Source organism: Festucalex cinctus, chromosome 7 (genome assembly GCF_051991245.1).
Source record: "Festucalex cinctus isolate MCC-2025b chromosome 7, RoL_Fcin_1.0, whole genome shotgun sequence".
In the NCBI taxonomy this organism is placed as follows: Eukaryota; Metazoa; Chordata; class Actinopteri; order Syngnathiformes; family Syngnathidae; genus Festucalex; species Festucalex cinctus.
Window position 1 is genome coordinate 28,488,176 of NC_135417.1, and position 13,364 is coordinate 28,501,539.

General features: G+C 42.2%; 1 protein-coding gene and 1 long non-coding RNA gene across 6 annotated transcripts in view; one reads left to right on the forward strand and one right to left on the reverse strand.

The window, feature by feature from the left end:
- The window catches only part of LOC144021954 (CUB and sushi domain-containing protein 3-like), a 1,200,535-nt gene that overhangs the window by 790,550 nt on the left and 396,621 nt on the right, over positions 1-13,364 (forward strand). The gene's annotated exons all lie outside the window — the stretch shown is intronic.
- Positions 10,255-10,808, reverse strand: LOC144021958 (uncharacterized). The gene is made up of 3 exons (XR_013284233.1): positions 10,672-10,808; positions 10,476-10,532; positions 10,255-10,395 (listed from the first exon to the last, which is right to left on the reverse strand). It is a non-coding gene; the product is annotated as an uncharacterized LOC144021958 (long non-coding RNA).

Below are 13,364 nucleotides of genomic sequence, written 5' to 3' on the forward strand. Positions count from 1 at the left end.
TGACTAAAAATTACGCCCGCTTTAGCTGGGATGAAAAATGCCAACAGGCCTTTGATGAATTAAAAAGACTCTTCACTACCACACCTGTCCTGGTTTACCCCCTTGAAAAGGGGGAAATGTTTCTCGACACGGATGCCAGTGACGGTGGGATCGGAGCCGTACTCTCTCAAGTTCAGGAGGGCGAGGAGAGGGTGTTAGCCTATGGGAGTAGGCGACTGGCAGGGGCCGAACAAAATTACTGTACGACCCGTAGGGAGCTTCTGGCCGTTGTACATTTCACCTCACATTTCCGTTAATACCTACTGGGCCGGCCTTTTACCATCAGAACCGATCACAGTAGCCTTCGCTGGCTAACCCGATTACGAGAACCCGAGGGTCAGCTGGCCCGCTGGCTTGAAAAGCTGGCTGAGTATGATTTTACCGTTGTGCACCGCCCAGGTAAAATCCACCAAAATGCGGATGCGCTTTCTAGGCGACCGTGTCGGGAGTCGTGCCCATGTACTATACAAGACCCGGAACTCATCAGTGGACGGTGGCAGGACAAAGCGGTGCAGTGTGAACCGATCGAACCAGCCCCAGTTGCTGAGCCTTTCACCTTTGCCACAGGCCAGCCTCTAGTGAGGGTAGTGGGGGTGGCCAGCACGAGCGTTAGCGCTGTTTCTACATGTCCAAGTGAACCTCAACAGACTAGCTTGTTCCAGGGTTGGACGCTAGGGCAGCTCAGCACCGCCCAAAAGAATGATTCTGACATTGCACCGGTTTGGCATTGGGTAGCCAGTGGAGGGAGCCGGCCATCGTGGTCCTTCATCGCTGCCCTTAGTCCTGCCACAAAGGCTTACTGGTCACAGTGGAAAAGACTTTACATCAAAGAGGGAGTGTTGCTTAGGAAGTTTTTCTGCCCGGAGGGTAAAACTTACTACCCACAGATCCTCCTGCCCCGCACATTACGTAAGGCTGTAATGGAGCAGATGCACGATGGGCCAGTCGGGGGTCATTTTGGGGGGGAAAGAACGCTCGCACGTGTCAAGACCAGATACTATTGGTATAATATGAGGGATGACGTGACATTGTGGTGCCGCACATGCGCCAGTTGTGCTGCTAAGGCCCAACCGAAGAAGACGCCACAGGCTGCCTTGGGCACGGTGAGGGTTGGAGCGCCCATGGAGAGGATTGCAGTTGACCTCATGGGGCCGTTAAATGAAACTGACAGACACAGTTGTTACATTGTAGTTGTCCAAGATTATTTTAGCAAGTGGGTCGAAGCCTACCCTGTCCCCAACGAGCTGGCGGTGACCGTAGCTGAAAAGATTGTGTCCGAGTGGGTGTGTAGATATGGGGCTCCATATACAATACACAGTGATCAGGGGACCAATTTTGAATCGGCTGTCTTCCAAAGCATGTGCCAGTTACTGGGGATTGAAAAGACTCACACCACCCCTTTTCACCCACAGTCCGACGGGCAAGTGGAGCGTTTCAACGCCACGCTGCAAAAGACGCTTGCCGCCACCGCCGAGAGGTGCCACTGGGACTGGGATGTGATGCTTCCCTATGCAGTTATGGCTTACAGAGCCACCCGACATAGCTCTATTGGACTGACCCCAAACATGATGCTTTTTGGTCGAGAAGTCACTGAGCCCATGGACTTAGTGGCTGGTCTCCACCCTGATGACACTCGTAACAGTTCACTGCCTGAATACTAGGGGTGGGAATCTCTGACATGAGGCCGATTCGATATGTATCTCGATACACAGGTTGCGATTCGATTGAAAAACGATTATCTTTCAGAACAGAACGGTTCGATACGGTTCGATTAAGTTTGGGAACGATACAATTTTCGATTCGATACGATTAATTTCAATATTCAAAACTTATAGTGACATTTGTTGTTTGTAAACATTAATCTTAAAACACCACACATTTTTACAGTATCTACAAATGTGTTAAAAAAGAACAACAACAATGTCTTCTATATTTTTATATATTGAATCAATTATTTAAATGGACCGGAACAAAGGGCTGGCGATATGACTGAAAAATTTATCAGTTTAAATATTTATTAGTCGTTATTGACAGTTATAATTGTTTTTTGTTTTGTTTTTTTAATTCAAAATCAGGATCAGGAAAACAAAAGGCTGATAATTCAATTTGAAATATAAATATTTAACCTTTAAAAAGACACCAACAAAATTAAACAGAATATGTCCACATTGTGAAGTATTTCAGAAACATAAATTTAAGACATGAAATAAACCTACCGTCCAGCCAAAAGAAATATGAAGCCACCTTATGGAACAATAAATCTATCAAACACATTTTAACCACTTAATATATCCAAAAATATTTCCAAAAGTGCCCTAACCTTTTTATCAACAATTTTTGTTTTTAACAATTTTTGTTTTTCTTTGCTATCATTCATTTTTGGTTAATGTATGACATCTTTTTTGTTTTTTTAATCTGAGACACGATGATGACCACGGAATCACCACTGTTTATGTTTTGTTTTTTGGGCTGTCATTCATTTTGAGTTTGATGACGTAATTGCGGGCACGTCTCAGTTCCCTGCTGCTCATGCTAGTTGTGTACATTGACAGGGAGCCACAAACTGAGAAATGAGATACTTGCAGTGTGCTTTTAGCTTAGCTGGTGTGTTGGCTGCGGGACATACCTGTGTCGTTTGAATCCATGCATTGGTTCGTCACGGGAGTTATTGTTTTTGGCTCGCGCGCAGTACCAACGCCGGCCCGGGACATACAAGTGCACCGAGAGGACTCGATAGCCATGGGAAATACCGAGATGTACGGCACCGGCTTCTACTAACTGTTGCATGTTGTCACTTGTTGTGCGCGACTGCGCGCGTGCCGTGTCGCGAGCACGGCGTTGACGGTAGCCCCCCCCCAAAAAAAGGTGCGTAACGTCTTTGCATTATGTTTACAACGTCCGGGGAATGAAGCGTCTCTGTGCGCTACTTTGCTAGCTCTCTGTAAACACGGAAGTAGCTTGAATAGTGAAGCTACTGAAACGTAAACAAAACAAGTAGATCACGGCGCAGAACTCTTGCTATTGTTATGAAAACCATAAAGCCTCACTCGCAACCCATTCACAGCAACGCGATATCCGGTCCACAGCTTTACAAGCAATGTATCTAAGGATTCCCGGCGGATTTTGTATCGGTTGACAAGTCTGCTACCGATACGGCCGTTTAGCTCCCCTTGACGACCGATGGTTCGGTCGAATCGGTTTTTTGTCCCACCCCTACTGAATACGTTGTACAACTACGAGAACGACTTGAGCTCTCGCACCGGCTGGCACGAGAGGCCCTCGGAAAGGCTTCTGAGAGAGCAAAGAAACAATATGACAAAAATATTTGCCAGGCCCAGTATAAAGTTGGCACCGCCGTGTGGTATCTTGTGAAGGGCACTCAAAGGGTCAAGAACAAGGTGCGGAAGTTCCTGCCAGCTTATGAAGGGCCTTACTTCGTCGTGGGCCTGCTTGACGACTTGGTTTACCAGATTCAGAAGGTCAAAGGTCAAGGTGGTCCACCATGATAAACTCAAGGCCTACCACTCTCGGACACCGCTGGACAACAGCTGGGTTCCTCAAGCGACTAACACCCCAGCCCTGTTTGAGGTGTCACCCCCAGCTGCTGATGATGAGGACGAGGTCGACATGGGACCTCTTCAACTGTGGGACCTACCCTCCAACACCGACGCCTCTGCCGCAGCGACCAGTAGGGACACAGGTTCCACTTCACCTGCGTCGTCAAACCTTGTTCCACCTCCTACACAGCCTCTTCAGGACGAGGCTAGTACCCCATCATTGGCACAGGGGGCAAGACGACGCCGTCCTTTGATCTTCTCACCACGCATTCGGCCGCCGAGGACCAGAAACGCACCTGATGTTTGGTGACTGGGTTAGTTACTAGACGCAGCTGCAAAAGCATTTATGCCTGAGTCTGGGTGTAGGCGGATCGCTGCCCTACTCAGAGAAAAAATATATATATATATTGAAAAAAAAAAGAAAAGAAAAAAAGATGTTATTGCTTGTGTTTATATGCACTTTCAAGTGGCCTTTCTTGTGTTTTATTTGTTGTAGGTTGTGTTATTACTGTGTGCTAAAGCGCTAAAGCGGTTATAGAGTAGAACTATAATGTTTAATGCATATGTGTGCGAATATCTTTGTTTGTTTGTTTTTTTGCGCGTGTGTGTGCATTTGTTTATTTGACATGCTGGAATGATGTTAAGGGGTTTTAACAGTCATCCAGAGTGGGGGTAGTGTTACAGGCCAAGCCTGGCCCTTTAACTGATGTAGTGCCGCTCTTTGGCGCAGGAGGGCGATGTTGCTTTAGAAAGAGGAAAGCAGCGCGGAAGCGCTGGTGTGTGTGCGAACGGTTGTTGTTTTAGAAAAAGTGCACAATAAAAAGTTGTTGTGAAGCAAGAGAACGAGTCTGCCTGCTCAGTCTTCATACTACGGTTAGGAGGTCTCTGAGCAGGAGAAGCGGACGTATAACATGCTTAACGATTCAATTCTTTATCATTTCTTTTTTTGAAAAATTATGAATAAACAGATTAGCATTCATTTTTTATGTCTTAGTTGTATCTGTAAACAGCAGACATGTTTTAAAGTAACATGGCCTTACAAATCCAACAGTGAAGTTTTAAGAGGTCTACATTCGAGGACTCCTCATTGGGGTGCCAGGGGCCCCCAGAAAAAAAGAAAAGAAAGAATGAAACAAGATTTGATATTAAACATAACTATCCAACCACCCATCCATTTTCTTGACCACTTACTCCTCACAAGGGTCGCGGGGGTGCTGGAGCCTAACCCGGCTGGCTTCGGGCAGTAGGCGGGTACACCCTGAACTGGTTGCCAGCCAATTGCAGGGCACACAGAGACGAACTAAAAAACTACATTATTTTTCAATGATCTTCTGAAGAAATTTACAAAATACAACCTAGATTATTTTGTGACAACAATGTCCAACTCCAGTAACATTTCAGCAAACGTGAAATCAGCACTCAAAAACTCCTCCACCCCTGCCTCAGTAAAAACAGACGCTGCCAGTGCACTGGTGTGTGATTCCCGTGAGCTGCCTACGAGCAAAATGAGAATGTTTGGAAGTTGCGAATGTTGCTTTAAGTCATGGTTCGTTCTGTATGTCTTTGCACGTTTGCAAACCTTGAATGAACCCTGAAGAAAAAAAACAACACAACACTCGCGGGCTGCGGCGTTTACCCTTGCAAGCTGGCACCGTTTAGTGAGATTAGCAGTTAGTAACTAAGGGCACGTTTCACATAAAGGCAAACTGGTAACAATACCTGGAGTGCTGAGAGGACAGAACGCTTGCATTGCTGGCGGTCGTTGCTGCTGTGTTGATCCATCCGGACTCTGGAACGCTCACAAATACGACAGTCAGTCATAGCATGCTGTACGTGCAAATGCTCTTGCATAGTGGTAGTGTTTCTTCCCTTAGATGAAATATCCAATTTGCAAATATTATAAATTGCCTTGTTAGCTGTTCTTGGAAGAGGTCAACAAACTTTTGAGCATGGCGCCGTATTTGTTGCTCATCATGCACGGAAATGTCGCACGTGTGATGACATCATCACCCCCACATGGAACAGATAAGGGAATCGTTAGCAAAAACGGCAAACGATGTCAAGGAATTGAAACACTGGGAACTAGTTCTCAACAATAACCGGTTTTCGATTCCCATCCCTACCCATGTGTGTGGTTAGCAAAGTTGGGCACTTCCGTTAATACAACGGCCCGTCACTGACGGATGCCTACTTTTCGACAAGTGAGCGCTTTATTTCCCAACGCCTCGTAAAAATGTGCGGACTGAGCGTAGACAAAAGTCCGCTGATGCAATGATTTTACGAGGCTTCGTGTCATAAGCGCGCGCCACAAACGCGGAAGCTCTCTGTGAGAAGTGGGCATCCGTCAGTGATAGGCTGTTCTAAAAATGGAAGTGTCCATCTCTGGCAGCGAGACTTGTTGCTAGTAGGGATTAATGATATTCAAATATCACGATACGATATTATCATGATATGAAGCTCACAATACGAGAATTATCACGATATTGTGGAGAGGTTGGCGATATTTAAAAAAGGTCACAATTTTGTAAATAAAATGAGCTCATACTTAAAAAAAAAAGCACAATATTGTGCTTTTGTACATAATAGCAATACGTATAAATAACCTCCAATCTCTGATAACACTTAATGTTGAGGCACTTACTCACCTAATGCAAGCACACATTGAGTTCCTTCACATATTGACTCGCTTCACAAGCATGTTACGTTCCCCTTCATCTGAGCATTAGCGTCGATTTGAAACATAGAAGGGCCAAAACATCCCTAATGGAAATTACACTGCACTAAAAAACTAGCCACCAGATGGTGCTAGAACTGCACAAATAGAAATCTACCTGACTTTTTTAACAGACGTGTAGCTTTTAAATATCATGAACATGACGACGACGATATTGTGGCAGTTTTAATATCACGATATCGCCATTATCGTTACATCCCTAGTTGCTAGGCAAGGATGAAACAACGGCTGGCTTACTCACTTTTCTCCTGATACAGACATGCATTCAGCCATGAGCCGAGTACTCTGATTAAATTATTTTTATTGTATTTACTACAACAACGATCAGCATAACGCAAGTTAATTTCAAACGAAACACTTTTTACCTTTTTTTTCTGAGTTTGGTCATGAGACATTCAGAAGCTGACCCTTGGTTGGTTGTAACCTCAGTCCTTAGGCACTGTGATGTCATTTTCAGTCGGCAGCAAGTGTTAATTTAAATGTTTTTCTTACATAGCATGCAACATGACTAGAGATGCAGTATTTTTGTACAAAAACGGACACATGGACACAATGGGTCTCTTTCCATGTTTTGTGGTCTGCGATAGTGCGTAATAACCCCGTAATGCTGGGTAAAAATCTCAATGTCAAAATGTAAAACAACACAACTCCACCATCTGTAGTATTGTGTTTCTTCTCTTATCACAAGCAAAATGCAAATATGTTCTTGTGTTGTGGTCTATCTATATGGCCTGTAGCTCTGGAAAGTGGAGACTTAGTTTATCTGCTTTTCCAGGCTGCCGTGCATGTTTGATTGTTAGTTAGCCTTGAATAACGATGTAAAAACAGAAATTATTTCAGTTGCTTTTGTTTTATTATTAATGAACGTGACTATGCCGTGATTGCAACCCCCTGATAATCTAGAAATTATTGCATTGTTTCAGAAAACAAAGGAGAATTATAAAGAAGAGCAGGTTGATGTCTGAGGTTGAATTCACAAGGGCTTAAGTATAATTTTTCTCATTCTACTCTCACAAGGATTACTGTGATCATTAAAATTTTTTGTTTGCAATTGCCTGCAGGTCAATTGTGCCATAATATTACATATTATTAGATGCAAGTGAACGTTTACCCCATGCAGTACCTCTCAAACGGGTGCTTGTGTGTGCTTTTTAGGGCCACCTCTCCTGTGAGTGAATGTGCCATAAAGTGGCCACTACACATTTGCCATATTTACAGTCATCAACTCACCTCTAGCACTTTGTTTAGAGCTAACAATTCTTGGGAATACTTGCCAAAGTGGTTTTATGCTTTGATGTGTTTTTATATTTTACATGCAGTGTTGGGGGTAACGCGTTACAAAAGTAACACGTTGTAGTACTATATAACATTTAGGCATTAACGAGGTAATATAACGAGTTACTCAATATATTTTTTAAATATTATTACAGTTACTGACTCCCGTAACACATAGGGATGTAACGATAACGGCAATATCGTGATATTGCGATATTAGAACTGCCACAATATGTCGGTGTCGTCATGTCACGATATTCTAAGCAGCACATCTGTTCTAAAGGTCGGGTTGATTTCCATTTGTGCAGTTGTAGCACCCTCTGGTGGCTAGTTTTTTTAGTGCTGTTTAATTTTCATACAGCATGTTTTGGCCCTTCTAAGTTTCAAATCCATGCTAATGGTCAGGTGAAGGGTAACGTAATATGCTTGTAGACCGATTCAATATATGGAGGAACTCAATGTGTGCCTCAATATATATATTTATATATTTTTCGAATATATGTTTTTTTTTATTGCTGTAATGTACAACAGTATGACCTTTTTTTGTATCGCCAACCTCCCCACAATATAGTGATAATTATCGTATCGTGACTTTCATGTTGTGATATCATATCGTAATGTTTGGATATCGTTAAACCCCTAGTAACGTGTTACATCGCGGCCACAAGGGAAAAAAAACGAAACAATTGTTTTAAGTCAAAAAAATTTACAGCATGAGCTGCTAATTAAAGCAATCATCGGGTATCACTTGCAATCTCACTTAAAGCAGCTATATGGAAGATTTCAAATTTCAAATCGCTACTGCCACCTGTGGCCGAAAACAAACTGCACGCTCGTACACGCTGCGCGCACTCGTACGTGCACGACCTCATTACTGAAGACTGGGCTCTTCATATCCAATGAAACTATGTTTTCAGAGGTAAGAAGTTTTATAATGTTTTACAAAACTGGCCACTTCACGGAATTAGACTCTCGATCCCCACAAAAAAATTGATGTCCACGGGACGTGCAGATCATATTGCATTAGTCGGTCGAAGACCAGTTTTGTACTGTACTCCAAAACGATGTGCAAATTACGTTAATTAATTGGACCTCATTCCGACGTCAATATGCAGTTCCATATTGTAGTCACCCCGCTCGACGGACGTCTACCTGATTCAAGTCATTATTAGTTTGTCGCCCCAAGGCTAGTGTCATTGTGCATGAGTCGAAAGGTGGTCCGTCATTTATGGAAATTGACGATTGAGAAAAACACAATATAGACCCATTCACTGCTTGGTATGATACGGCCGTGAATGTTATTGCCATACAGTAGTAGCGTTCACACTCCGCTAGCATAATGTAGGCTGTTTTCACGGAGGAAAATAAGGCAACATTTAGTCTGATTGAAACGCTGCGGAATGGAACGTCTGTTCTTCATAAAGTCATTCTTTTCTATTTCGTTCAATTCTTGATTCGTTCAAATGTTGCCGTCTACTTACTTTCACCCCTAGTTACGACCGAGAAGTGATCGAGCTTGAGGTTACTGCTATTTGAGAACAACACTATTTTTTTTCTAAATGTCAAGATACTCGCTTCTTACCTTTTGGAGTAGAAAGAAAGCCAGCTGTGAATCAATTTTCTAATCCAAGTCCGCTGAAAAGTCAAACTGATGTTCACTCATGTTCTTGCCCGGCATCGGTCACTATCAAGTTTAGATTTTTTTTTCGTGGCACTTGACATTGTTTTCACTTTTTTTAAGCAGCCTTCCGCGGAGTAACAGCGGGTGTCTGGGGCAGCGAAAATCTGTACTTGTTCCGTCTTCGTGACTACAAGAAACAACTGACGAGACTGCGCATGACGTCACATCCTGCAGACAGAGGGCGGGAAATTCAAAGGATTCGGACCGGACGCTTCCTAAATAATATTGGCCAGAGGCTTTTCGGAGTACCCATTGTGAACAGCTAAGATGTTGATCTACTAATTAGAATATGCTGTAGTCGTAAATGGTCAAATAAAAAGGCTATTGTTAAGATATTTTTGGGGGAAATCCTACATATAGTAGCTTTAAGAGTCCGACAGCAGTGGTTTCCTTTGACACAATAATCGGTTCCGTACATGGCTGAGAAGTCATCATTTGTGAGACCATTCACTGTCATGGTTTCATGAAATAAAATGCCCAGCATTCAAAATACAAGCAGAAACAAAAACCAAGATTATAACTGTAAAGAGTCATTGTGTTTTTAGATAAGATTTGAATGAATGTGCCATCACTTGCAGAATGAAAAATGATAATTCATCATGATCATTCTGATTGGCTGTTCGCGAGCAAAATGCAAATCTGTTTGTTATTTGTCATTCCTGACTAATCAGCAGTAGAAGAGACGCAAGTTGAAGCGAAAATTCTGTTTTGACAAAAATAACGGACAAATCGAGGATTTTGTGAAAAGATACATTTCAAGTAAAAATTCAACATTGACTGAAATCCTTATTTTTATTATTATTATAACAGGTCAAACCTATAAACAGCATTTCAAGATAACATCAAACAATTCATAAAAAAAAGGATATTGATGCCAAAAAAAACAATTATCCAGATACGAAATTATAGTATCTATTTAGGATTTTAACATTTTTCCGAATTATGAAGACTGGCTTATTTACAAGTGTGTGTGCATGTGTGTAGTCTTGTCCACTTTCATGGTGCAAACTTTCTTTGGGTGTGGTAGAGGTGAAAGCATTGTCCTTTGTGCAACACGATGAACACAAGTCAGCATGATGCCATCCAAGGATCATCTCGACCTCTGCTGCCTGATGTGGAATAAAAATAAATAAAAATCACTATAAAACATATTTACTTCTTGCAATGTGAAGAAACAAAATATTTTTACCTTCCTTTACACTGCAAACAGCAGGAGCTTTAGTGGTTGTGGTGCTGGATCCACAGTCTAATGTAAGGTACATCACAAAAACACATTCCGTTGCTGCACTTGCAGATTGCACTTGCATTTATTACCACACATAATTGTATGGCACCCAATTTATCTTTGATCATTTCATTTATTCAGTGTTTTTTGCCAAACTGACCTGACCAGACTTATCGTGCACTGCTATACAGTATAACACACGAGGCAATAGATGGTATAGGCAGCATATGACCTGGGTTGATAGATGCACAGTGAGAGATACATCTTGAAGTTATGAATTTTGCATAGGACCAAGTTTGGAGTTAAAATCATGCCAAAACCCCGTAAACACAAAAAAAACGTGATCTACGTACACAAAACCTGATCTACATACACAAAACCTGTTCTATGTACACAAAACGTGATTTACGTACACAAAACGTGATCTACGTACACCAAGAAGCATATCTTCAATTACAACAACAGCAAAATATTTTGCGTACGTAAAAAGCAATTCTACAATTACGGATACAACTCAGGTGACTTTTGGCAGCGATATTCTGCCGAGCAGTTTTATGTGCCGAAAACCCATGATCCACAGCCAGTAAACTTTGAATCAGCGCCATATTGAGAGAGAGTTTGGCCAACTCGTTAAGAACTACTACGCTGTGATTGGCCAACTGTAGGTCACATGACATATGGACGCCTTGTCGTTACCATGGTGCTGGTGCAATTGGTGTTTCTATTGTTGACCAATCACAGCGTAGTAGTTCTTCAATGAGTTGGCCAAACGCGCTCTCAATACGGCGCTGATTCAAAAGCGCCCCCTGCTGTAAACTTAACTCAACTCAACTTTAGTTATAAAGCGCTTTAGGAACAGGCATTGCTGTATACAAAGTGCTGTACATAAACAAACATCAGTTTTGCAGTAAACAAGAACAAAGCAAACATTTTGAAGGGCGAATACAGGTTTGGTTTTGTTTTTTGTTTTGTTTTTTACTGGCTTTGCGAGTGTGGATCATGGGTATTTGGCACGTAAAACTGCTCAGCAGAATATCGCTGCCAAAAGTCACGTGAGTTGTATCTGTAATTGTAGAATTTCTTTTGACGTACGCAAAACATTTTGTTGTTGTTGTAATTGAAGATATGCTTCTTTGTGTACGTAGATCAGGTTTTGTGTACGTAGAACAGGTTTTTTTGTATGTAGATCAGGTTTTTTGTACGTAGATCAGGTTTTGTGTAGGTAGATCAGGTTTTGTGTACATAGAGCACATGTTTTGTGTATGTAGATCAGGTTTTGTGTATGTAGAACAGGTTTTGTGTATGTAGATCAGGTTTTGTGTACGTAGAGCAAACGTTTTGTGTACGTAGATCAGGTTTTGTGTACGTAGATCAGGTTTTGTGTACCTAGATCAGAACAGGTTTTGTGTATGTAGATCACATTTTGTGTACGTAGATCACGTTTTTTGTGTTTACGGGGTTTTGGCATGACTCTAACTCCATAACCAAGTTCGTGCTTACCAACATGGTGATTGGCGAAGCAGCTTGCCCTTCTTTGATCGGTGATGTGATTACGTTTGCCCGTGATGATTCATTAAGATTAAGAACAGGCATTGCTGTATACAAAGTGCTGTACATAAACAAACATCAGTTTTGCAAATAACAAGAACAAAGCAAACATTTTGAAGTGCGAATACAGGTTGTTTTTTTGTTTTTTTACTGGCTTTGCACGTGTGGATCATGGGTTTTCAGCACGTAAAACTGCTCAGCAGAATATCACTGCCAAAAGTCACGTGAGTTGTATCCGTAATTGTAGAATTTCTTTTTACGTCCGCAAAACATTTTGTTGTTGTTGTAATTGAAGATATGCTTCTTTGTGTACGTAGATCAGGTTTTGTGTACGTAGATCAGGTTTTGTGTACGTAGAACAGGTTTTGTGTACGTAGAACAGGTTTTGTGTACGTAGATCAGGTTTTGTGTACGTAGAGCACACGTATGTATGTAGATCAGGTTTTGTGTATGTAGAAAAGGTTTTGTGTACGTAGAGTACACGGTTTGTGTACGTAGATCAGGTTTTGTGTACGTAGAAGAGGTTTTGTGTATGTAGATCACATTTTGTGTACGTAGATCACGTTTTTGTGTTTACGGGGTTTTGGCATGACTCTAACTCCATAACCAAGTTTGTGCTTACCTACATGGTGTGGGGAAGCAGCTTGCCCTTCTTTGATCGGTGATATGATTACATTTGCCCGCGATGATTCATCCGGTGAACGCATAAGTCCGGAGAAACCAGTGGCTTGACGAGGGAACGTTTCAGATAAAAAGCCATTTGACGATTGTTGTGTGGCTTCTTTGGCTCAATGTGGCGTCATACCTCGATGCAGTTTGCCCAGGAAGCATCATTGGGTGAACGGGAAAGTCAAACAGACGCGCGATCACCTGGTAGCTTCCCACGTCTTGTCCACTGTGGGCTTCTTCTACTCCTCCTACATGTTGGCTCTCTCTGATCCTACCTACTGTGGCCATCTGCTGGCAACTACACCTCATTACAATTATTTTTCGGCTCAATACTTGCTGGGGACTTGCATGAGGTTCTCCTACGTCCAGTGCATTTAAAAAAAAAAAATGCAAAACCTGAATTAATTTGTGGATGGGGCGGAGCTGAATATATTAAATACCCGAGTTAACTCGAGGAGGGGATTGAATGAGTTAAAGGTGCACGATGCAAGAGTAGACTCAAATTTGAGTGTTAAAATAACCATATTTTTCACCCGCACATGTTTTAAGAATTGTATAATGGACACTGTGGCACGACTGTGGCACAATGACTGTTGCCCCTATTTTTCTGTAAAAGGAAAAAATGTTGAAGCGTTT